This window comes from Oncorhynchus gorbuscha, linkage group LG16, assembly GCF_021184085.1.
Source record: "Oncorhynchus gorbuscha isolate QuinsamMale2020 ecotype Even-year linkage group LG16, OgorEven_v1.0, whole genome shotgun sequence".
Classification (NCBI taxonomy): Eukaryota; Metazoa; Chordata; class Actinopteri; order Salmoniformes; family Salmonidae; genus Oncorhynchus; species Oncorhynchus gorbuscha.
Genome location: NC_060188.1, coordinates 86,623,433 through 86,647,295, shown reverse-complemented (window position 1 = coordinate 86,647,295; position 23,863 = coordinate 86,623,433). Strand labels below are relative to the sequence as shown.

Below are 23,863 nucleotides of genomic sequence, written 5' to 3'. Positions count from 1 at the left end.
TACCATAGCCATACAAGACAAACATGATTAAATACCATAGCCATACAAGACAAACATGATTAAATACCATAGCCATACAAGACAAACATGATTAAATACCATAGCCATACAAGACAAACATGATGAAATACCATAGCCATACAAGACAAACATGATTAAATACCATAGCCATACAAGACAAACATGATTAAATACCATAGCCATACAAGACAAACATGATTAAATACCAAATCAAATGACAAACATATTTATATAGCCCTTCGCCATACATCAGCTGATATCTCAAAGTGCTGTACAGAAACCCAGCCTAAAACCCCAAACAGCAAACAATGCAGGTGTAAAAGCACGGTGGCTAGGAAAAACTCCCTAGAAAGGCCAAAACCTAGGAAGAAACCTAGAGAGGAACCGGGCTATGTGGGGTGGCTAGTCCTCTTCTGGCTGTGCCGGGTAGAGATTATAACAGAACATGACCAAGATGTTCAAATGTTCATAAATGACCAGCATGGTCAAATAATAATAAGGCAGAACAGTTGAAACTGGAGCAGCAGCACAGTCAGGTGGACTGGGGACAGCAAGGAGCCATCATGTCAGGTAGTCCTGGGGCACGGTCCTAGGGCTCAGGTCCTCCGAGAGAGAGAAAGAAAGAGAGAATTAGAGAGAGCATATGTGGGGTGGCCAGTCCTCTTCTGGCTGTGCCGGGTGGAGATTATAACAGAACGTGGCCAAGATGTTCAAATGTTCATAAATGACCAGCATGGTTGAATAATAGTAAGGCAGAACAGTTGAAACTGGAGCAGCAGCATGGCCAGGTGGACTGGGGACAGCAAGGAGTCCTCATGTCAGGTAGTCCTGGGACATGGTCCTAGGGCCCAGGCCAGTTGAAACTGGAGCAGCAGCATGGCCAGGTGGACTGGGGACAGCAAGGAGTCATCATGTCAGGTAGTCCTGGGGCATGGTCCTAGGGCTCAGTTCCTCCGAGAGAGAGAAAGAAAGAGAGAAGGAGAGAATTAGAGAACGCACACTTAGATTCACACAGGACACCTGAATAGGACAGGAGAAGTACTCCAGATAAACAAACTGACCCTATTAAATACCAAAGCCATACAAGACAAACATGATTAAATACCATAGCCATACAAGACAAACATGATGAAATACCATAGCCATACAAGACAAACATGATTAAATACCATAGCCATACAAGACAAACATGATTAAATACCATAGCCATACAAGACAAACATGATTAAATACCATAGCCATACAAGACAAACATGATTAAATACCATAGCCATACAAGACAAACATAGCAAACATGATTAAATACATAGCCATACAAGACAAACATACAAGACAAACATGATTAAATACCATAGCCATACAAGACAAACATGATGAAATACCATAGCCATACAAGAAACAAACATGATTGATTAAATACCATAGCCATACAAGACAAACATGATTAAATACCATAGCCATACAAGACAAACATGATTAAATACCATAGCCATACAAGACAAACATGATTAAATACCATAGCCATACAAGACAAACATGATGAAATACCAAACATAAATACCATAGCCATACAAGACAAACATGATGAAATACCATAGCCATACAAGACAAACATGATTAAATACCATAGCCATACAAGACAAACATGATGAAATACCATAGCCATACAAGACAAACATGATTAAATACCATAGCCATACAAGACAAACATGATTAAATACCATAGCCATACAAGACAAACATGATTAAATACCATAGCCATACAAGACAAACATGATGAAATACCATAGCCATACAAGACAAACATGATTAAATACCATAGCCATACAAGACAAACATGATTAAATACCATAGCCATACAAGACAAACATGATTAAATACCATAGCCATACAAGACAAACATGATGAAATACCATACAAGACAAACATGATTAAATACCATAGCCATACAAGACAAACATGATTAAATACCATAGCCATACAAGACAAACATGATGAAATACCATAGCCATACAAGACAAACATGATTAAATACCATAGCCATACAAGACAAACATGATTAAATACCATAGCCATACAAGACAAACATGATTAAATACCATAGCCATACAAGACAAACATGATGAAATACCATAGCCATACAAGACAAACATGATGAAATACCATAGCCATACAAGACAAACATGATGAAATACCATAGCCATACAAGACAAACATGATTAAATACCATAGCCATACAAGACAAACATGATGATTAAATACCATAGCCATACAAGACAAACATGATTAAATACCATAGCCATACAAGACAAACATGATTAAATACCATAGCCATACAAGACAAACATGATTAAATACCATAGCCATACAAGACAAACATGATTAAATACCATAGCCATACAAGACAAACATGATTAAATACCATAGCCATACAAGACAAACATGATTAAATACCATAGCCATACAAGACAAACATGATTAAATACCATAGCCATACAAGACAAACATGATTAAATACCATAGCCATACAAGACAAACATGATTAAATACCATAGCCATACAAGACAAACATGATTAAATACCATAGCCATACAAGACAAACATGATTAAATACCATAGCCATACAAGACAAACATGATTAAATACCATAGCCATACAAGACAAACATGATTAAATACCATAGCCATACAAGACAAACATGATTAAATACCATAGCCATACAAGACAAACATGATTAAATACCATAGCCATACAAGACAAACATGATTAAATACCATAGCCATACAAGACAAACATGATTAAATACCATAGCCATACAAGACAAACATGATTAAATACCATAGCCATACAAGACAAACATGATTAAATACCATAGCCATACAAGACAAACATGATGAAATACCATAGCCATACAAGACAAACATGATGAAATACCATAGCCATACAAGACAAACATGATGAAATACCATAGCCATACAAGACAAACATGATTAAATACCATAGCCATACAAGACAAACATGATTAAATACCATAGCCATACAAGACAAACATGATTAAATACCATAGCCATACAAGACAAACATGATGAAATACCATAGCCATACAAGACAAACATGATGAAATACCATAGCCATACAAGACAAACATGATTAAATACCATAGCCATACAAGACAAACATGATTAAATACCATAGCCATACAAGACAAACATGATTAAATACCATAGCCATACAAGACAAACATGATTAAATACCATAGCCATACAAGACAAACATGATTAAATACCATAGCCATACAAGACAAACATGATTAAATACCATAGCCATACAAGACAAACATGATTAAATACCATAGCCATACAAGACAAACATGATTAAATACCATAGCCATACAAGACAAACATGATTAAATACCATAGCCATACAAGACAAACATGATTAAATACCATAGCCATACAAGACAAACATGATTAAATACCATAGCCATACAAGACAAACATGATTAAATACCATAGCCATACAAGACAAACATGATTAAATACCATAGCCATACAAGACAAACATGATTATGTTAAACAAACCACCAACTGTTGACAATAATTTGTGGGGTTTGTGTTTACATGGCAATATAATCATCTCCAGTTTTGCTGGCAGATTCCATTGTTTTGAGGATTGTGCAGAAACAAGGAAAGAGCAATCAGAATACAAACCTGTGGATTGTGAGTTAAGGTACTTTTGTTCAGCTGCTAAGGGATCCTATGTTATTGAATCCTTGCTATAAAGTTATCTTTGCGTAAAACATTGTAAAAAAGGATTGACTGAAGGGTTGTGTTGATCAACTTGTTATTATCAGCTTATCAGCTTGTTATTATCAGCATTTCATCTAACTTTGTTATTATCAACTTGTTATCATCATGTTATTATCAGCTTGTTATCAGCTTGTTATCATCATGTTATTATCAGCTTGTTATCAGCTTGTTATCATCATGTTATTATCAGCTTGTTATGTTATTATCAGCTTGTTATTGGGTTGTTATCATCATGTTATTATCAGCTTGTTATTAGCTTGTTATCATCATGTTATTATCAGCTTGTTATGTTATTATCAGCTTGTTATTGGGTTGTTATCATCATGTTATTATCAGCTTGTTATCATCATGTTATTATCAGCTTGTTATTGGGTTGTTATCATCATGTTATTATCAGCTTGTTATCATCATGTTATTATCAGCTTGTTATCATCATGTTATTATCAGCTTGTTATTGGGTTGTTATCATCATGTTATTATCAGCATTTTATCTAACTTTGTTATTATCAGCTTGTTATCATCATGTTATTATCAGCTTGTTATCATCATGTTATTATCAGCTTGTTATGTTATTATCAACTTGTTATCGTCATGTTATTATCAGCTTGTTTTCATCATGTAATTATCAACTTGTTGTTATCATCATGTCATTATCAGCTTTTTATCAGCTTGTTATTATCAGCTTATTATCATCTTGTTATAATCAACATGTCATTATCATCTTGTTATGATCAGCTTGTTATTATCATCTTGTTATAATCAACATGTCATTATCATCGTGTTATAATCAGCTTGCTATTATCAGCTTGTTATTATCAGCTTGTTATTATCAGCTTCTTATTATCAACTTGTTATCAGTTTGTTATTATCATCATGTTATTATCAGCTTGTTATTATCAGCTTATTATCAGCTTGTTATTATCAACTTATGATCAACTTGTTATTATCAGCTTGTTATTATCAGCTTATTATCAGCTTGTTATTATCAGCTTGTTATTATCAACTTGTTATTATCAGCTTGTTATTATCAGCTTGTTATTATCAGCTTATTATCAGCTTGTTATTATCAGCTTGTTATTATCAACTTATGATCAGCTTGTTATTATCAACTTGTTATTATCAGTTGTTATTATCAGCTTGTTATTATCAACTTGTTATTATCAGCTTATTATCAGTTTGTTATTATCAGCTTGTTATTATCAGCTTGTTATTATCAGCTTGTTATTATCAACTTGTTATTATCAGCTTGTTATTATCAGATTGTTATTATCAGCTTGTTATTATCAGCTTGTTATTATCAGTTTGTTATTATCAGCTTGTTATTATCAGCTTATTATCAACTTGTTATTGTCAGCTTGTTATTATCTTGTTATTATCAGCTTGTTATTATCAGCTTGTTATGATCAGCTTGTTATTATCAGCTTGTTATTATCAGCTTGTTATTATCAGCTTGTTATTATCAACTTGTTATTATCAGCTTGTTATTATCAACTTGTTATTATCAGCTTGTTATTATCAACTTGTTATTATCAGCTTGTTATTATCAGATTGTTTGCACTGGCCTTATCTTTTCTCCCAGAAGAAAATAAAACATGTGTGTTGCTAAAGAATCCTCTCTGCTCTCTTTCTAGGAGAGAGAGAAACAGGAAGACTGAGAGACAGAGACAGGTGGCCAGGCCGCTTCTTTCCTTGCCCTCCGCTCATTTTTCAACTTTTCCTTTCATTCTTTCACTCCATTCTGTGCTTTTCCATTGAAAAGTGACAAGCCGCCCCATTCACTCATTCATTCTTCTCTCGCCTCCTCTTTTGTCTGGGCTGCTGGGTCCTGGTTCAGCTCTATTCAAGACCCAGACGCCGTGCCATTGACTGGAGCACCCCCCCCCCCCAAACCTGCCCTGTCCCCACTCTGCACTCTGCAGCTGCTATGCTAATGAACAGAGGGATGGACCGGGCAAAGGAGAGGATGGAGGGATGGGAGGAGGGAGGGAGGGATGGGAGGGACAGAGGGAAGAGAGAGTAAAAAGAGAAGAGCTGAAGCAGAGGGAGAGAGAGAACAGAACAGAGGGGTGACCCTTCCTCTCCTCCATCTCCATATCATGCTGGAGGCTCAGAGTAGCAGATCTGCCCCCTCCATCCTCACTCTGCCCCATGTCCCCCCTCCTGCTTCTCCCACTGACCTCCTCCATCCTCACTCTGCCCCATGTCCCCCTCCTGCTTCTCCCCCTGTCCCCCTCCATCCTCACTCTGCCCCATGTCGCCCCTCCTGCTTCTCCCCCTGTCCCCCTCCATCCTCACTCTGCCCCATGTCCCCCTCCTGCTTCTCCCCCTGTCCCCCTCCATCCTCACTCTGCCCCATGTCCCCCTCCTGCTTCTCCCCCTGTCCCCCTCCATCCTCACTCTGCCCCATGTCCCCCTCCTGCTTCTCCCCCTGTCCCCCTCCATCCTCACTCTGCCCCATGTCCCCCCTCCTGCTTCTCCCCCTGTCCCCCTCCATCCTCACTCTGCCCCATGTCCCCCTTCTGCTTCTCCCCCTGTCCCACTCCATCCTCACTCTGCCCCATGTCCCCCCTCCTGCTTCTCCCCCTGTCCCCCTCCATCCTCACTCTGCCCCATGTCCCCCCTTCTGCTTCTCCCCCTGTCCCCCTCCATCCTCACTCTGCCCCATGTCCCCCCTTCTGCTTCTCCCCCTGTCCCCCTCCATCCTCACTCTGCCCCATGTCCCCCCTTCTGCTTCTCCCCCTATCCCCCTCCATCCTCACTCTGCCCCATGTCCCCCTCCTGCTTCTCCCCCTGTCCTCCCCTTTCTCATTCAAATCTATTTTATACCCTGGTATTAAAGGAAAGTCCTGTCACTGCAGTGTGTAAAGTAACTCTGTTCCTCCCCTCCAGACTAACATACACTGTGTGTGTGTGTGTTCATTCCTCTGCTCTGTCCAAGATGGCGACCCGTACTTCTACATTGCCTGGTAAGCGGAACCTGTCTCTTCAGCCTTTGTTACACGCATACACAAGGAGTGGAGCAGGCCTCACACGGGTAAATAGTTGACAACATGAAGGAGAGATTTACAGTAGGGAGAGGGAAGTTAGATACTGAACAACTATGTGACAGAAAACGTTTGGAGCAGGGACATGCTCTCGTCAAATCAGGGAATGTTAGTGGTTGCATTTGAGGATGAAAGTGCCTTATTCTGTGTGTGTATGGAAGGCATGCTTATCAAATCAAATTGTATTGGTCACATGCACAGAATACAATAGGTGTGGACTTTACAGTGAAATGCTTACTCATGAGCCCATACCCAACTGTGCAGATAAAAAAAACTAGAGTCTATTGACACACCGGTGTGTCAATCTGAGTAACATAATAAACAAATCCCTACATTTAAGCTGTTTTTTTGCATGGGCCTCCATCCACAGCATCCGCTTAGGTTGTGCTTCCCATCTACAGTATGTTGGAAAGTGACAGAGAGTTACAGCTCTGTTTGTCACAGCAGGAGACATCCCAAAAATCGCTTTTCTCACCAAAACGTCTGTAGCATCTGAACGGTTTGGCTAATATGACCACTCTAAACTAATATGAGCACTGTATTGAAAGGGGAAGCTCTCACAAACAAGGTGGTGTTCTCTGTTTTGCTCTACGACCTCCACAAATGTCACGGGACTCGTCCGAAGGCAACCCATACAAATTAATTATTTTTTAAATATATTTTTTAGGGATACCTAAAGGGGTCCTAAAACTCTAAATCAAATAGCTAAATGATCCATGGTATGGCCTTCTTAAAACAATTCCTATGTAAGATTAGACAATGGCTTAACTTTTAAGAATGAAAAAGTAAGAAATATTTGCACAAAAAAAAGGAAATGGTAACAAAATAAAAACAATAAGGAGGCTATATACAGGAAGTACCCAATTATATATACAGGAAGTACCCATTTATATATACAGGAAGTACCCATTTATATATACAGGAAGTACCCATTTATATATACAGGAAGTACCCATTTATATATACAGGAAGTACCCATTTATATATACAGGAAGTACCCATTTATATATACAGGAAGTACCCATTTATATATACAGGAAGTACCCATTTATATATACAGGGAGTACCCATTTATATATACAGGAAGTACCCATTTATATATACAGGAAGTACCCATTTATATATACAGGAAGTACCCATTTATATATACAGGGAGTACCCATTTATATATACCGGAAGTACCAGTTTATATATACAGGGAGTACCAGTTTTGCTGACAGCACAATGGTGGTAGACCTGATCACTGACGACAATGAGACAGCCTATAGGGAGGAGGTCAGAGACCTGGCAGTGTAGTGCCAGGACAACAACCTCTCTCTCAACGTCAGCAAGACAAAGGAACTGATCGTGGACTACAGGAAACGGAGGCCCGAACACGCCCCCATTCACATCTGGGCAGTAGTGGAGACGAACTTCAAGTTCCTCGGTGTCCACATCAGTAAGGACCTATCATGGTCCAAACACACCACACACCCTGGGTCGGCTGGGTAGCCAAGTGGTTAGAGCTTTGGACTAGTAACTGGAAGGTACAAATCTGTCGTTCTTCCCCTGAACAAGGCAGTTAACCCACTGTTCCTAGGCCGTCATTGAAAATGATCATTTGTTCTTAACTGACTTGCCCAGTTAAATAAAGGTAAAAAGAAAAGCACCAAAACAGTCATGAAGATACACAACAACACTTCTTCCCCCTTGGGAGTATGAAAATATTTGACATGGGCCCTCAGATCCTCCAAAAGTTACTGCACCATTGAGAGTATCTTGACTGGCTGCATCACAGCTTGGTATGGCAACTGCTTAGCATCCAACTGCAAGGCGCAGTTGGAGTGTGTATGGCCCAGTACATCACTTTTCTCTGCTACCGCACAGCCAAGTCTGTGACCAAAAGGCTCCTGAACAGCTTCTACCCCCCAGACTGCTGATCAGTTAATTAAACAGCTACCTGGACTTTCTGTTTATCACCCCCTACCTTCCACATAGTACTTCAACCAATCACCTAACCCGGGTTCCGACCTAACCCTAACCCACATCAATCACCTAACCCGGGTTCCGACCTAACCCTAACCCACACCAATCACCTAACCCGGTTCCGACCTAACCCTAACCCACATCAATCACCTAACCCGGTTCCGACCTAATCCTAACCCACACCAATCACCTAACCCGGTTCCGACCTAACCCTAACCCACATCGATCACCTAACCCGGTTCCGACCTAACCCTAACCCACATAAATCACCTAACCCGGTTCCAACCTAACCCTAACCCACACCAATCACCCCAACTACCTCATACACTGCCTCTGTACCAGTACTCCTTGTATATATATTTTTTAATGTAACCTTTATTTAACTAGGCAAGTCAGTTAAGAACAAATTGTTACTCACAATGACGGCCTACCGGGGAACAGTGGGTTAACTGCCTTGTTCAGGGGCAGAACAACAGATTTTTACCTTGTCTGCTCCAGGATTCAATCTAGCAACCTTTTGGTTACTGGCCCAATGCTATAACAACTAGGCTACCTGCTGGTTACTGGCCCAACGCTCTAACAACTAGGCTACCTGCTGGTTACTAGCCCAACACTCTAACAACTAGGCTACCTGCTGGTTACTGGCCCAACGCTCTAACCATTAGGCTACCTGCTGGTTACTGGCCCAACGCTCTAACAACTAGGCTACCTGCTGGCGATTTTTGCAATTCGTTCCAGTCACTGGCCAGAGAACTGGAAGGAAAGGTCGGACAACATGCCCTCCGATTTGACACACTGAACTCTGTCTGTAAAGTAGTTGGTGAACCATGCGAGGCAGTCATTAGAAAAACCAAGGCTATTGAGTCTGCCGAAAAGAATACCGTGATTGACAGAGTCGAAAGCTATGGCCAGGTCGATGAAGACGGCTGCACAGTACTGTCTTTTATCGATGGTGGTTAAGATATCGTTTAGTGCCTTGAGCGTGGCTGAGGTGCACCCGTGAAAGGCTCGGAAACCGGATTGCACAGTGGAGAAGGTACGGTGGGATTTGAAATGGTCAGTGATCTGGTTAATAACGTGGCTTTCGAAAACTTTAGATAGGTAGGGCAGCATGGATATAGGTCTGTAACAGTTTGGGTCTAGGGTGTCACCCACTTTGAAGAGGGGGATGACCGCGACAGCTTTCCAATCTTTAGGGATCTCGGACGATACGAAAGAGAGGTTGAACATTCTGGTAATCGGGGTTGCAACAATGGCGGAGGATAGTTTTAGAAAGAGAGGGTCCAGATTGTCTAGCCCAGCTGATTGGTACGGGTCCATGTTTTGCAGCTCTTTCAGAACATCTGCTGTCTGGATTTGGGTGGAGGATAAGCTGGGGAGGCTTGGGCGATTAGGGGGGGGGGCTGTTGGCCGGGGTTTGCAGTAGCCAGGAGGAAGGCATGGCCAGCCATTGAGAAATGCTTATTGAAATGTTCGATTATCATGGATTTATCAGTGGTGACCGTGTTACCTAGCCTCAGTGCAGTGGGAGGGAGGTGCTGGTCTCCATGGACTTTACAGTGTCCCAAAACCTTTTGGAGTTAGAGCTACAGGATGCGAATTTCTGTTCCCGACTTCCCTGAAAAGTTGCATATCGCGGGGACTATTCGATGCTATTGCAGTCCACCACAGGATGTTTTTGTGCTTGTCGAGGGCAGTCAGGTCTGGAGTGAACCAAGGGCTATATTTGTTCTTAGTACTGCATTTTTAGAACGGGGCATATTTATCTGAGATGGTGAGGAAATTACTTTTATCCTCGACTGACGGGATGAGGTCAATATCCTTCCAGGATACCCGTGCCAGGTCGATTAGAAAGGCCTGCTCGCAGAAGTGTTTTAGGAAACTTTGACAGTGATGAGGGGTGGTCGTTTGACCGCGGACCGATAGCGGATACAGGCAATGAGGCAGTGATTGCTGAGATCCTGATTGAAAACAGCAGAGGTGTATTTGGAGGGCAAGTTGGTCAGGATAATGTCTATGAGGGGGCCCATGTTTACAGATTTAGGGTTGTGCCTGGTGGGTTCCTTGATGATTTGTGTGAGATTGAGAGCATTTAGCTTAGATTGTAGGGCTGCCAGGGTGTTAAGTATATCCCAGTTTAGGTCACCTAACAAACTCTGAAGCTAGATGGGGGGCGAACAATTCACAAATGGTTTCCAGGGTACAGCTGGGAGCGGAGGGGGGTCGATAGCAGGCGGCAACAGTAAGAGACTTATTTCTGGAGAGGTTCATTTTTCAAATTAGAAGTTCAAACTGTTTCGGGTGTAGACCTGGAAAGTATGACAGAACTTTGCAACCTATCTCTGCAGTAGATTGCAACTCATCTCCCTTTGGCAGTTCTATCTTGATGGAAAATGCTGTAGTTGGGTAAGGAAATCTCAGAATTGTTGGTGGCCTTCCTAAGCCAGGATTCAGACACAGCAAGGACATCAGGGTTGGCGCAGTGTGCTAAAGCAGTGAGTAAAACAAACTTAGGGAGGAGGCTTCTGATGTTGACATGCATGAAACCAAGGCCTTTTCGATCACTGAAGTCAACAAATGAGGGTGCCTGGGGACATGCAGGGCCTGGGTTTACCTCCACATCACCCGAGGAACAGAGGAGGAGTAGGAGGTAAGCCCAGGCACTGAGTGATGATAAGAGAGGCTGTATCTCTGGATAAGATGGTTATAATGGGTGAGGTCACTGCATGTGTGGGAGGTGGGACAAAGGAGGTATCAGAGGTATAATGAGTGGAACTAGGGGCTCCATTGTAAACTAAAACAATGATAACTAACCTAAACAACAGTATACAAGGCATATTGATATTTCAGAAAAACATACAGCGAGGCATAAAGTAATCACGTGTTGATTAGGAGAGCTAGCTAAGACAACAACGGGTGAGACAACAACAGCTAATCACCCAAAAGAACAATAGGTGAAATGGCGATGAATGGGCAGAGAGGGTCGGTTAACTACACACAGGGCCTGAGTTCGCGGCTGGGGCTGACAGATAAACAAAAAATAAACAGAATGGAGCACCGTGATTAATGGACAGTCCAGCAGGCATCAACTATGTAGCCAAGTGATCATAAGGTCCAGGGGGCAGCAATAGATGGAACAGGGAAGCCGCGGAGTAGTCGCTACTACGCTAGCACGCAGGCGACAAGGCGTTTAAAGTAAGTAGCCCGGGGCTAGTAGAAGCGTCTGCTCTGACGTCCGACGCAGGCCGGTTGAAGGCACAGCGGATGGAGTATTTGTCGGCAGACCAGTCGTAGTGTTGCGGCGGGGTGCCGTGTCGACTAAGGATCCAAGCCAGATGGCGAAAGAGGTATTGTAATTGTAGTACTTTTGTTTTCTAGCCGGGAGATGCGCCTGGCTCACTGCCAACTGGTGCTAGCTTCGGGGCAGGGTCATTAGCCACTATAGCCACTCGGTAGCAGTGGTGATCCGGTGCTAAGGTCCAGAGCTTACGGCAATTATCCGGTGGAGTAGTGTGTTCGAGCCGTGTTTGGGTGGAGTCCGGGTGAACAACTGAGTAGGCTGGGAGGTGGGCCTCAGGGATAGCTTCGGTACTGGGTAACTTGGTGGGTGCTAGCTAGCTGTGAAGATCAGGAGTAATGTTCCAGGGATTACGGCAGGAATCCGCCGTTGTAGTGGAGAGACAGTCCGTTACTGGTAGACTAGCGAGTATTATCCAGACTAAAAAAAAGGGCTGGTATCTGTGCAGAAGGGAAAGGCTGCTAGCAGTGGCTAACAATGACTAAATAGCATGTAGCTAATTAGCTGGTTAGGTGGTTCTTGTTATAAGGTCTAAAAATTTAAAATAATAGCGGTTCCGTATCACATTGGGTGAGGCAGGTTACCAGAAGGTATAATTTAACTAAAATGTAGAAGAGATTGAAAATAAAATTGATATATATATATACAAGAAATACGAAAAATACAAAAGTACACGAGAGGACGAACAAAACACGTCTTCACTGCACCGCCATCTTGGAAAACCTTCTCCCCCCCATTGCTCAGGTTTGGCTGGGCGGCCAGCTCTAGGAAGAGTCTTGGTGGTTCCAAACTTCTTCCATTTAAGAATGATGGAGGCCACTGTGTTCTTGGGGACCTTCAATGCTGCAGACATGTTTTTGTACCCTTCCTCAGATCTGTGCCTCAACACAATCCTGTCTCTGAGCTCTAAGGACATTCCTTCGACCTCATGATTTGGTTTTTGCGCTGACATGCACTGCCAACTGTGGGACCTTATATAGACACGCGTGCCTTTCCAAATTATGTCCAATCAATTGAATGTTCCGCAGGTGGACTCCAATCAAGTTATATAAACATCTCAAGGATGATCAATGGGAGCAGAATGCACCTGCGCTCATTTTCCAGTCTCCTAGCAAAGGGTCTGAAACATAAAACATAAATAAGTTATTTCTGTTTTTTATTTTTAATACTTTTGAAAAAATGTCTTAACCTGTTTTCGCTTTGTCATAATGAGGCATTGTGTGTAAATTGATGAGGGGGGAAAAATATTTAATACATTTTAGAATAAGGCTGTAACATAACAAATTGTGGAAAATGTGAAGGGGTCTGAATACTTTCCGAATACACTGTATATATTTGTGTGTGTGTGTGTGTGTGTGTGTGTGTGTGTGTGTGTGTGTGTGTGTGTGTGTGTGTGTGTGTGTGTGTGTGTGTGTGTGTGTGTGTGTGTGTGTGTGTGTGTGTGTGTGTGTGTGTGTGTGTGTGTGTGTGTGTGTGTGTGTGTGTGTGTGTGTGTGTGTATGCCTGTATGTATTAGCATGAGGGTGTGTATTTAAATGAGCCTGTGTGTATGAGCATGACCATGTTTGTGTGTATTGTGGTGTTGCTGTTCTGGCAGGCAGCTGGGCCTCTCTCTCCTGTCCTCCTGCTCTGTTATTTACCCCGTCATGTTGTGACCCGCTGGCCCACAGGGTGAGGCCAGCCAATGTGACATCTGCCTGCTAGGGGAGCTCCCATATGGAGCATCAAACCTCCCTCCCTCCATCCCTCCTTGACCCGCTGGCCCACAGGGTGGGGCCGGCCAATGTGACATCTGCCTGCTAGGGGAGCTCCCATATGGAGCATCAAACCTCCCTCCCTCCCCTCCCTCCATCCCCCCTGACCCGCTGGAGCTCCCATATGGAGCATCAAACCTCCCTCCCTCCATCCCTCCTTGACCCGCTGGCCCACAGGGTGGGGCCGGCCAATGTGACATCTGCCTGCTAGGGGAGCTCCCATATGGAGCATCAAACCTCCCTCCCTCCATTCCTCCCTGACCCACTGGCCCACAGGGTGGGGCCGGCCAATGTGACATCTGCCTGCTAGGGGAGCTCCCAAATGGAGCATCAAACCTCCCTCCCTCCATCCCTCCCTGACCCGCTGGCCCACAGGGTGGGGTGACATCTGCCTGCTAGGGGAGCTCCCATATGGAGCATCAAACCTCCCTCCCTCCCTCCATCCCTCCCTGACCCACTGGCCCACAGGGTGGGGCCGGCCAATGTGACATCTGCCTGCTGGGGCCGGCCAATGTGACATCTGCCTGCTAGGGGAGCTCCCATATGGAGCATCAAACCTCCCTCCCTCCCTCCATCCCTCCCTGACCCGCTGGCCCACAGGGTGGGGCCCCATAACCAATGTGACATCTGCCTGCTAGGGAGCTCCCATATGGAGCATCAAACCTCAAACCTCCCTCCATCCATCCCTCCCTGACCCACTGGCCCACAGGGTGGGGCCGGCCAATGTGACATCTGCCTGCTGGGAGCTCCCATATGGAGCATCAAACCTCTCCCATCCCTCCATACATCTGCCTGCTAGGGAGCTGGAGGCCCACAGGGTGGGGCATCAATGTGACATCTGCCTGCTAGGGGAGCTCCCATCATCAAACCTCCCTCCCTCCCCCCATCCCTCCCTGACCCGCTGGCCCACAGGGTGGGCCCAATGTGACATCCATCCCCCCTGACCCGCTGGCCCACAGGGTGGGGCCGGCCAATGTGACATCTGCCTGCTAGGGGAGCTCCCATATGGAGCATCAAACCTCCCTCCCTCCCCCCTCCCTCCATCCCCCTGACCCCTGCTAGGGGAGCTGGCCCACAGGGTGGGGCCGGCCAATGTGACATCTGCCTGCTAGGGGAGCTCCCATATGGAGCATCAAACCTCCCTCCCTCCCTCCATCCCTCCCTGACCCACTGGCCCACAGGGTGGGCCCACAGCCGGCCAATGTGACATCTGCCTGCTAGGGAGCTCCCATATGGAGCATCAAACCTCCCTCCCTCCCTCCATCCCTCCCTGACCCGCTGGCCCACAGGGTGGGGCCGGCCAATGTGACATCTGCCTGCTAGGGGAGCTCCCATATGGAGCATCAAACCTCCCCCCTCCATCCCTCCCTGACCCGCTGGCCCACAAGGCGGGGCCAACCAATGTGACATCTGCCTGTTTGCACAGAGATGGCGAGTACGGGTAAGGGAGCTCCCATATGGAGCATCAAACCTCCCTCCCTCTCTCCCAGCCCCCCCCCCATCAAACCTCCCTCCCTCTACGTCACTTCGCTGTACTCTCCTGCTGCATCTTTTGTCCCTTTGTGTTGCCACTGTCTGGCTCATTCCTACAGACCCTTTTGGAGATTGGGGGAGGGGTGTTTGTGTGCATGCGTTTGGTGTTTGTGTGTGCGTGCGTACGTATGTGTGTTTGGTGTGTTTGCATGTGTGTGCGCTCATGAAGGAGTGTGTGTGTGCTTCATGCAGAGAACAGAGCGTCTGATCTGGGGTGCATCCATGCAACAGGCTGCAGCAGGGCAGGGCCATAACATCAGACACCCCTCTTCCCTCTCTCTCTCCATCCCTTCAAACCCAACCCCCTCCGGGCCTCCTCCCCTGATCTCCCAGCCTGTGAAGGGAATACCGCAGCAGGCTGGAGGGCTGGAGGTTGGAGGGGGCTAGGGCCCGATGATATGGCGCCCAGCCCAGGCAGTGTGTGTGTGTGTGTGGGGGGGGGGGGGGACTGGAGAGGGTTGGAGAGAGCCTGATGGTATGGGGCTGTGGAGCTCCCTCCCAGTGAAGGGTCAAACCCCCCTCTCCCTACACATGTTCTGGGGTCTGTGGGGGTTTCTGTCTCCTGACCTGGCCCAGCTGGACACCCTGGATCTGTGTGTGTGTGTGCGTGCATGCTTGGATGCATGAAATATGGGCTGCTGAACCCAAGGACACTCAGCTCGGCAACAGCACAACATCAACACAGTTTGGAGTTTCTTCATGAGCTAGTCTCTCGTTTCTGACTGTGTTCCAAGACCTGGTGCCAGGATTAGGTATAACATGTATTAGACCGATGCTGGATGCCAGGATTAGGTATAACATGTATTAGACCTGATGCTGGATGCCAGGAATAGGTATTACATGTATTAGACCCGATGCTGGATGCTAGGATTAGGTACAACATGTATTAGACCGATGCTGGATGCCAGGATTAGGTACAACATGTATTAGACCGATGCTGGATGCCAGGATTAGGTATAACATGTATTAGACCTGATGCTGGATGCCAGGAATAGGTATAACGTGCTGGATTAGACCTGATGCTGGATGCCAGGATTATTTTTAATTTTGACAAACAACATAAAATTATTCAATTTTTCTGCACCCTTGTATCTAACTCTGCGATATAGTGAACCACAATCTAGGCCCGCCTTTCCTGCGTTGCGTGACATTCACAGCCTACCCTACCAATAACTATGCATGTATAATACCATGAAACACTGATTCTTTCTGTGTACTTTGTAAGCGTACACAATGACTGCTGCCCCACCACAACACATCAGCTTTAGGCAACAGCCTACAAGAAAGATCTCAATGTAGGTTAACGAGCTGGGTAGAGTTTAAATGGACCGCTTGCTACAACACTGATGAATAATATGGACGGTACTGTGTTGTCGTCTACTTCGTAAACTAATGCACACACTATTCAATTAAATGTGGATCGTCAGATAGTCATATTTTGTAATATTGTTGTATGGTGGTATTATACATTTTGTATTGTAGATATGTAGTGGTGTAATAATGTTATATAACATATTGTTGTATATTTTGTTCATTACTGTATGTAATGTAAGTGCCTTAATGTGTTTGGACCCTAGGAAGAGAAGCTGCTGCCTTGGCAACGGCTAATGGGGATCCCTATTAAATACAAAGGGCTCCCGAGTGGCGCAGTGGTCTAAGGCACTCAGCGTTCGATTCCAGGCTGTATCACAAATGGCCGTGCTTGGGAGTCCCATAGGGCGGCGCACAATTGGCCCAGCGTTGTCCGGGTTAGGGTTTTGTCGGGGCAGGCTGTCATTGTAAATACGAATTTGTTCTTGGCTGACTTGCCTAGTTAAATAAAGGTTCAATAAAAAAAAACAAATATTTTCATCTCAGTATATATTGCATGTACATCAAATCAAATCAAATGTATTTATATAGCCCTTCGTACATCAGCTGATATCTCAAAGTGCTGTACAGAAACCCAGCCTAAAACCCCAAACAGCAAGCAAGCTATCATATAGAGTTGAAATAATAATGAATAATGTGGATGATATTTTGTACTGTGTAGTTTATGACTATGTCATAAACACTAGGTATTAAATACAGATTACAGTTATAATTACAGACAGATATTGCATACTACTAGGCTACCCATTGTGTTGGTATGCGTCTCACCATTCTTGCACTTCTTTATGCATGTGTGTGTGTGTGTGTGTGTGTGTGCGTGCGTGCGTGCGTGTATGTGCATGCCTGTGTGTGTGTTGGAGAGTAGTCACAGAATATAAAGAGCTAGTTGTACAGAGTGAAACTGGGTTTGAAGTGAGAGGGGAGATGTTTTCTGTTTGGCTGGCCACACTGAATAGCCCTATTCACCAGGCCCTCTTACTGCAAGCTCCATTATCCCCGTTGTCATCCCCCCTCAGCCCCTCTGGCCCCCCTCCCCTTTAACACTGCTGGAGGGAGAGGGGGGGCGAAGGAAAAGAGAGGGGAAGTGGGAGGGACAGAGAGGCTGAATGAGAGGTTTGAGGGAAGTGTGGAGAAGGAGAAGAATGAGGATCCAAGAGAGGATAGAGGGGGAAGAGGGGTGAGAAGTAGCCTCCCCATCTCCTCCCTCTCTCCCCATCTCCTCTCTCCCTCCCCATCTCCTCCCTCTCCTCTCTCCCTCCCCATCTCCTCTCTCCCTCCCCATCTCCTCTCTCCCTCCCCATCTCCTCTCTCCATCCCCATCTCCTCTCTCCCTCCCCATCTCCTCTCTCCTCCCCCATCTCCTCTCTCCCTCCCCATCTCCTCTCTCCCTCCCCATCTCCTCTCTCCATCCCCATCTCCTCTCTCCCTCCCCATCTCCTCTCTCCCTCCCCATCTCCTCTCTCCCTCCCATCTCCTCTCTCCCTCCCCATCTCCTCTCTCCCTCCCCATCTCCTCTCTCCATCCCCATCTCCTCTCTCCCTCTCCATCTCCTCTCTCCCTCCCCATCTCCTCTCTCCCTCCCCATCTCCTCTCTCCCTCCCCATCTCCTCCCTCCCTCTTTCCCATTTCCTCCCTCTTTCCCATCTCCTCCATCCCTCCCCATCTCCTCCCTCTCTCCCCATCTCCTCCCTCTCTCCCCATCTCCTCTCTCCCTCCCCATCTTCTCCATCCCTCCCCATCTCCATCTCCTCTCTCCCTCCCCATCTCCTCTCTCCCTTCCCATCTCCTCTCTCCCTTCCCATCTCCTCTCTCCCTCCCCATCTCCTCTCTCCCTCCCCATCTCCTCCCTCCCTCCTTCTCCATCTCCTCCCTCCCTCCGCATCTTCTCCCTCGCCTTCTCCTCCCTATCTCCTCCTCCCACCCCATCTCCTCCCTCCCTATCTCCTCCTCCCACCCCATCTCCATCCTCTCCATCTCCTCCTCCCTCCCCATGCTCACCCTCCCCATCTCCTCCTTCCCGATCTCCCTTTCCTTAATAATTCACCATATATGTTTAGGCCAACTCATTTTCCTTCAACATAAAGGAGATCAACCCTTATATTCCCCAGTTGTTTTCTGTGATTGTTATATATATGGACCTCTAAAGCATTTACGTATGATAAAAGCCATGTAAACATACAGTAAAATAATTGTGTCACAAAATGTATTAGTTTGATTGCAGATCTGGTGTCCATGTTTTCACAGACGGTTTTACAGAGACCACGGAGAGCAATTGTCATGTTTGTCATTTATTATCATGTCTTGTCCCTGTGCTCCCCATGCTATTCGTTTCCCTCTGCTGGTCTTATTTGGTTCTTTCCCTCCTTCTATCCCTCTCTCTCCCCCTCCCTCTCTCACTCTCTCGCTCTCTCTTCTCTCTATCGTTCCGTTCCTGCTCCCAGCTGTTCCTATTCCCCTAATCATCATTTAGTCTTCCCACACCTGTTCCCGATCCTTTCCCCTGATTAGAGTCCCTATTTATTCCTTTGTGATCCGTTCCTGTCCCGTCGGTTCCTTGTTTTGTATTCCATGCTGTGATTGTGTTTCGCCCTGTCCTGTCGTGTTTTTTGCCTTCATCAGATGCTGCGTGTGAGCAGGTGGCTCTATCAACTACGGCCTGCGCCTACCCGGCGACCTGCAGTCTGTGGCCGCTTCTCTAGTTATTCCCCTCTACAGACTAGAGGATTTTTGTTATTCCCTGTTTGGATTTAAATAAACTCTGTTTCTGTTAAGTCGCTTTTGGGTCCTCTTTCACCTGCATGACAGAAGGAACCGACCAAGGAATGGACCCAGCGACTTCAGACGCTCGTTACACTGCCGTCGAGATCCAAGGAGCCATGCTCGGCAGACACGAGCAGGAATTGTCTGCTGCTCGCCATGCCGTGGAGAACCTGGCCGCTCAGGTTTCCGACCTCTCTGGACAGTTCCAGAGTCTACGTCTCGTGCCACCTGTTACTTCCTGGCCTGCCGAGTCTCCAGAACCTAGGGTTAATAACCCACCTTGCTACTCCGGGCAGCCCACTGAGTGCCGCTCCTTTCTCACGCAGTGTGAGATTGTGTTCTCTCTCCAACCCAACACATACTCTAGAGAGAGAGCTCGGGTTGCTTACGTCATTTCACTCCTTACTGGCCGGGCTCGAGAATGGGGCACAGCTATCTGGGAGGCAAGGGCTGATTGCTCTAACAAATTCCAGAACTTTAAAGAGGAGATGATTCGGGTTTTTGACCGTTCAGTTTTTGGTGGGGAGGCTTCTAGGGCCCTGGCTTCCTTATGCCAAGGTGAACGGTCCATAACGGATTATTCCATTGAGTTTCGCACTCTTGCTGCCTCTAGTGAGTGGAACGAGCCGGCGCTGCTCGCTCGTTTTCTGGAGGGACTCCACGCAGTGGTTAAGGATGAGATTCTCTCCCGGGAGGTTCCTTCAGATGTGGACTCTTTGATTGCTCTCGCCATCCGCATAGAACGACGGGTAGATCTTCGTCACCGGGCTCGTGGAAGAGAGCTCGCATCAACGGTGTTTCCCTGCTCCGCATCGCAACCATCTCCCTCCTCTGGCTTTGAGACTGAGCCCATGCAGCTGGGAGGGATTCGCATCTCGAATAAGGAGAGGGAACGGAGGATCACCAACCGCCTGTGCCTCTATTGCGGAGTTGCTGGACATTTTGTTAATTCATGTCCAGTAAAAGCCAGAGCTCATCTGTAAGCGGAGGGCTACAGGTGAGCGCAACTACTCAAGTCTCTCCATCAAGGTCCTGTACTACTTTGTCGGTCCACCTACGCTGGACCGGTTCGGTGCTACATGTAGTGCCTTGATAGACTCTGGGGCTGAGGGTTGTTTCATGGACGAAGCATGGGTTCGGAAACATGACATTCCTTTCAGAGAGTTAGATAAGCCTACGCCCATGTTCGCCTTAGATGGTAGTCATCTTCCCAGTATCAGATTTGAGACACTACCTTTAACCCTCACAGTATCTGGTAACCACAGTGAGACTATTTCTTTTTTGATTTTCCGTTCACCGTTTACACCTGTTGTTTTGGGTCATCCCTGGCTAGTATGTCATAATCCTTCTATTAATTGGTCTAGTAATTCTATCCTATCCTGGAACGTTTCTTGTCATGTGAAGTGTTTAATGTCTGCCATCCCTCCCGTTTCTTCTGTCCCTACTTCTCAGGAGGAACCTGGCGATTTGACAGGAGTGCCGGAGGAATATCATGATCTGCGCACGGTCTTCAGTCGGTCCCGAGCCAACTCCCTTCCTCCTCACCGGTCGTATGATTGTAGTATTGATCTCCTTCCGGGGACCACTCCTCCTCGAGGTAGACTATACTCTCTGTCGGCTCCCGAACGTAAGGCTCTCGAGGATTATTTGTCTGTGTCTCTTGACGCCGGTACCATAGTGCCTTCTTCTTCTCCGGCCGGGGCGGGGTTCTTTTTGTTAAGAAGAAGGACGGTACTCTGCGCCCTGCGTGGATTATCGAGGGCTGAATGACATAACGGTTAAGAATCGTTATCCGCTTCCCCTTATGTCATCAGCCTTCGAGATTCTGCAGGGAGCCAGGTGCTTTACTAAGTTGGACCTTCGTAACGCTTACCATCTCGTGCGCATCAGAGAGGGGGACGAGTGGAAAACGGCGTTTAACACTCCGTTAGGGCATTTTGAGTACCGGGTTCTGCCGTTCGGTCTCGCCAATGCGCCAGCTGTTTTTCAGGCATTAGTTAATGATGTTCTGAGAGACATGCTGAACATTTTTGTTTTTGTCTATCTTGACGATATCCTGATTTTTTCTCCGTCACTCGAGATTCATGTTCAGCACGTTCGACGTGTTCTACAGCGCCTTTTAGAGAATTGTCTCTACGTAAAGGCTGAGAAGTGCTCTTTTCATGTCTCCTCCGTTACTTTTCTCGGTTCCGTTATTTCCGCTGAAGGCATTCAGATGGATTCCGCTAAGGTCCAAGCTGTCAGTGATTGGCCCGTTCCAAGGTCACGTGTCGAGTTGCAGCGCTTTTTAGGTTTCGCTAATTTCTATCGGCGTTTCATTCGTAATTTCGGTCAAGTTGCTGCCCCTCTCACAGCTCTTACTTCTGTCAAGACGTGTTTTAAGTGGTCCGGTTCCGCCCAGGGAGCTTTTGATCTTCTAAAAGAACGTTTTACGTCCGCTCCTATCCTCGTTACTCCTGACGTCACTAGACAATTCATTGTCGAGGTTGACGCTTCAGAGGTAGGCGTGGGAGCCATTCTATCCCAGCGCTTCCAGTCTGACGATAAGGTTCATCCTTGCGCTTATTTTTCTCATCGCCTGTCGCCATCTGAGCGCAACTATGATGTGGGTAACCGTGAACTGCTCGCCATCCGCTTAGCCCTAGGCGAATGGCGACAGTGGTTGGAGGGGGCGACCGTTCCTTTTGTCGTTTGGACAGACCATAAGAACCTTGAGTACATCCGTTCTGCCAAACGACTTAATGCCCGTCAAGCTCGTTGGGCGTTGTTTTTCGCTCGTTTCGAGTTTGTGATTTCTTACCGTCCGGGTAGCAAGAACACCAAGCCTGATGCCTTATCCCGTCTGTTTAGTTCTTCTGTGGCTTCTACTGATCCCGAGGGGATTCTTCCTTATGGGCGTGTTGTCGGGTTAACAGTCTGGGGAATTGAAAGACAGGTTAAGCAAGCACTCACGCACACTGCGTCGCCGCGCGCTTGTCCTAGTAACCTCCTTTTCGTTCCTGTTTCCACTCGTCTGGCTGTTCTTCAGTGGGCTCACTCTGCCAAGTTAGCTGGTCATCCCGGTGTTCGAGGCACTCTTGCGTCTATTCGCCAGCGCTTTGGTGGCCGACTCAGGAGCGTGACACGCGCCGTTTCGTGGCTGCTTGTTCGGACTGCGCGCAGACTAAGTCGGGTAACTCTCCTCCTGCCGGTCGTCTCAGACCGCTCCCCATTCCTTCTCGACCATGGTCTCACATTGCCTTAGACTTCATTACCGGTCTGCCTTTGTCTGCGGGGAAGACTGTGATTCTGACGGTTGTCGATAGGTTCTCTAAGGCGGCACATTTCATTCCCTCGCTAAACTTCCTTCCGCTAAGGAGACGGCACAAATCATTATTGAGAATGTATTCAGAATTCATGGCCTCCCGTTAGACGCCGTTTCAGACAGAGGCCCGCAATTCACGTCACAGTTTTGGAGGGAGTTCTGTCGTTTGATTGGTGCGTCCGTCAGTCTCTCTTCCGGGTTTCATCCCCAGTCTAACGGTCAAGCAGAGAGGGCCAATCAGACGATTGGTCGCATACTACGCAGCCTTTCTTTCAGAAACCCTGCGTCTTGGGCAGAACAGCTCCCCTGGGCAGAATACGCTCACAATTCGCTTCCTTCGTCTGCTACCGGGTTATCTCCGTTTCAGAGTAGTCTGGGTTACCAGCCTCCTCTGTTCTCATCCCAGCTTGCCGAGTCCAGCGTTCCCTCCGCTCAAGCGTTTGTCCAACGTTGTGAGCGCACCTGGAGGAGGGTGAGGTCTGCACTTTGCCGTTACAGGGCACAGACGGTGAGAGCCGCCAATAAACGCAGGATTAAGAGTCCAAGGTATTGTTGCGGCCAGAGAGTGTGGCTTTCCACTCGCAACCTTCCTCTTACGACAGCTTCTCGTAAGTTGACTCCGCGGTTCATTGGTCCGTTCCGTGTCTCCCAGGTCGTCAATCCTGTCGCTGTGCGACTGCTTCTTCCGCGACATCTTCGTCGCGTCCATCCTGTCTTCCATGTCTCCTGTGTTAAGCCCTTTCTTCGCACCCCCGTTCGTCTTCCCTCCCCCTCCCCGTCCTTGTCGAGAGCGCACCTATTTACAAGGTACATAAGATCATGGACATGCGTTCTCGGGGACGGGGTCACCAATACCTAGTGGATTGGGAGGGTTACGGTCCTGAGGAGAGGAGTTGGGTTCCGTCTCGGGGACGTGCTGGACCGTTCACTCATCGATGATTTCCTCCGTTGCCGCCAGGATTCCTCCTCGAGTGCGCCAGGAGGCGCTCGGTGAGTGGGGGTAC

General features: G+C 46.6%; 1 long non-coding RNA gene across 1 annotated transcript in view; it reads left to right on the top strand.

Annotated features, from left to right (window-relative positions):
* The first annotated feature begins 5,397 nt into the window (after positions 1-5,397).
* LOC124000688 overlaps positions 5,398-23,863 on the top strand; it is a 26,620-nt gene continuing 8,154 nt past the window's right edge. Inside the window, exons 1-2 of the long non-coding RNA XR_006832649.1 lie at positions 5,398-5,498; positions 6,720-6,796. This is a non-coding gene — a long non-coding RNA (uncharacterized LOC124000688). The remainder of the gene's footprint in view (positions 5,499-6,719; positions 6,797-23,863) is intronic.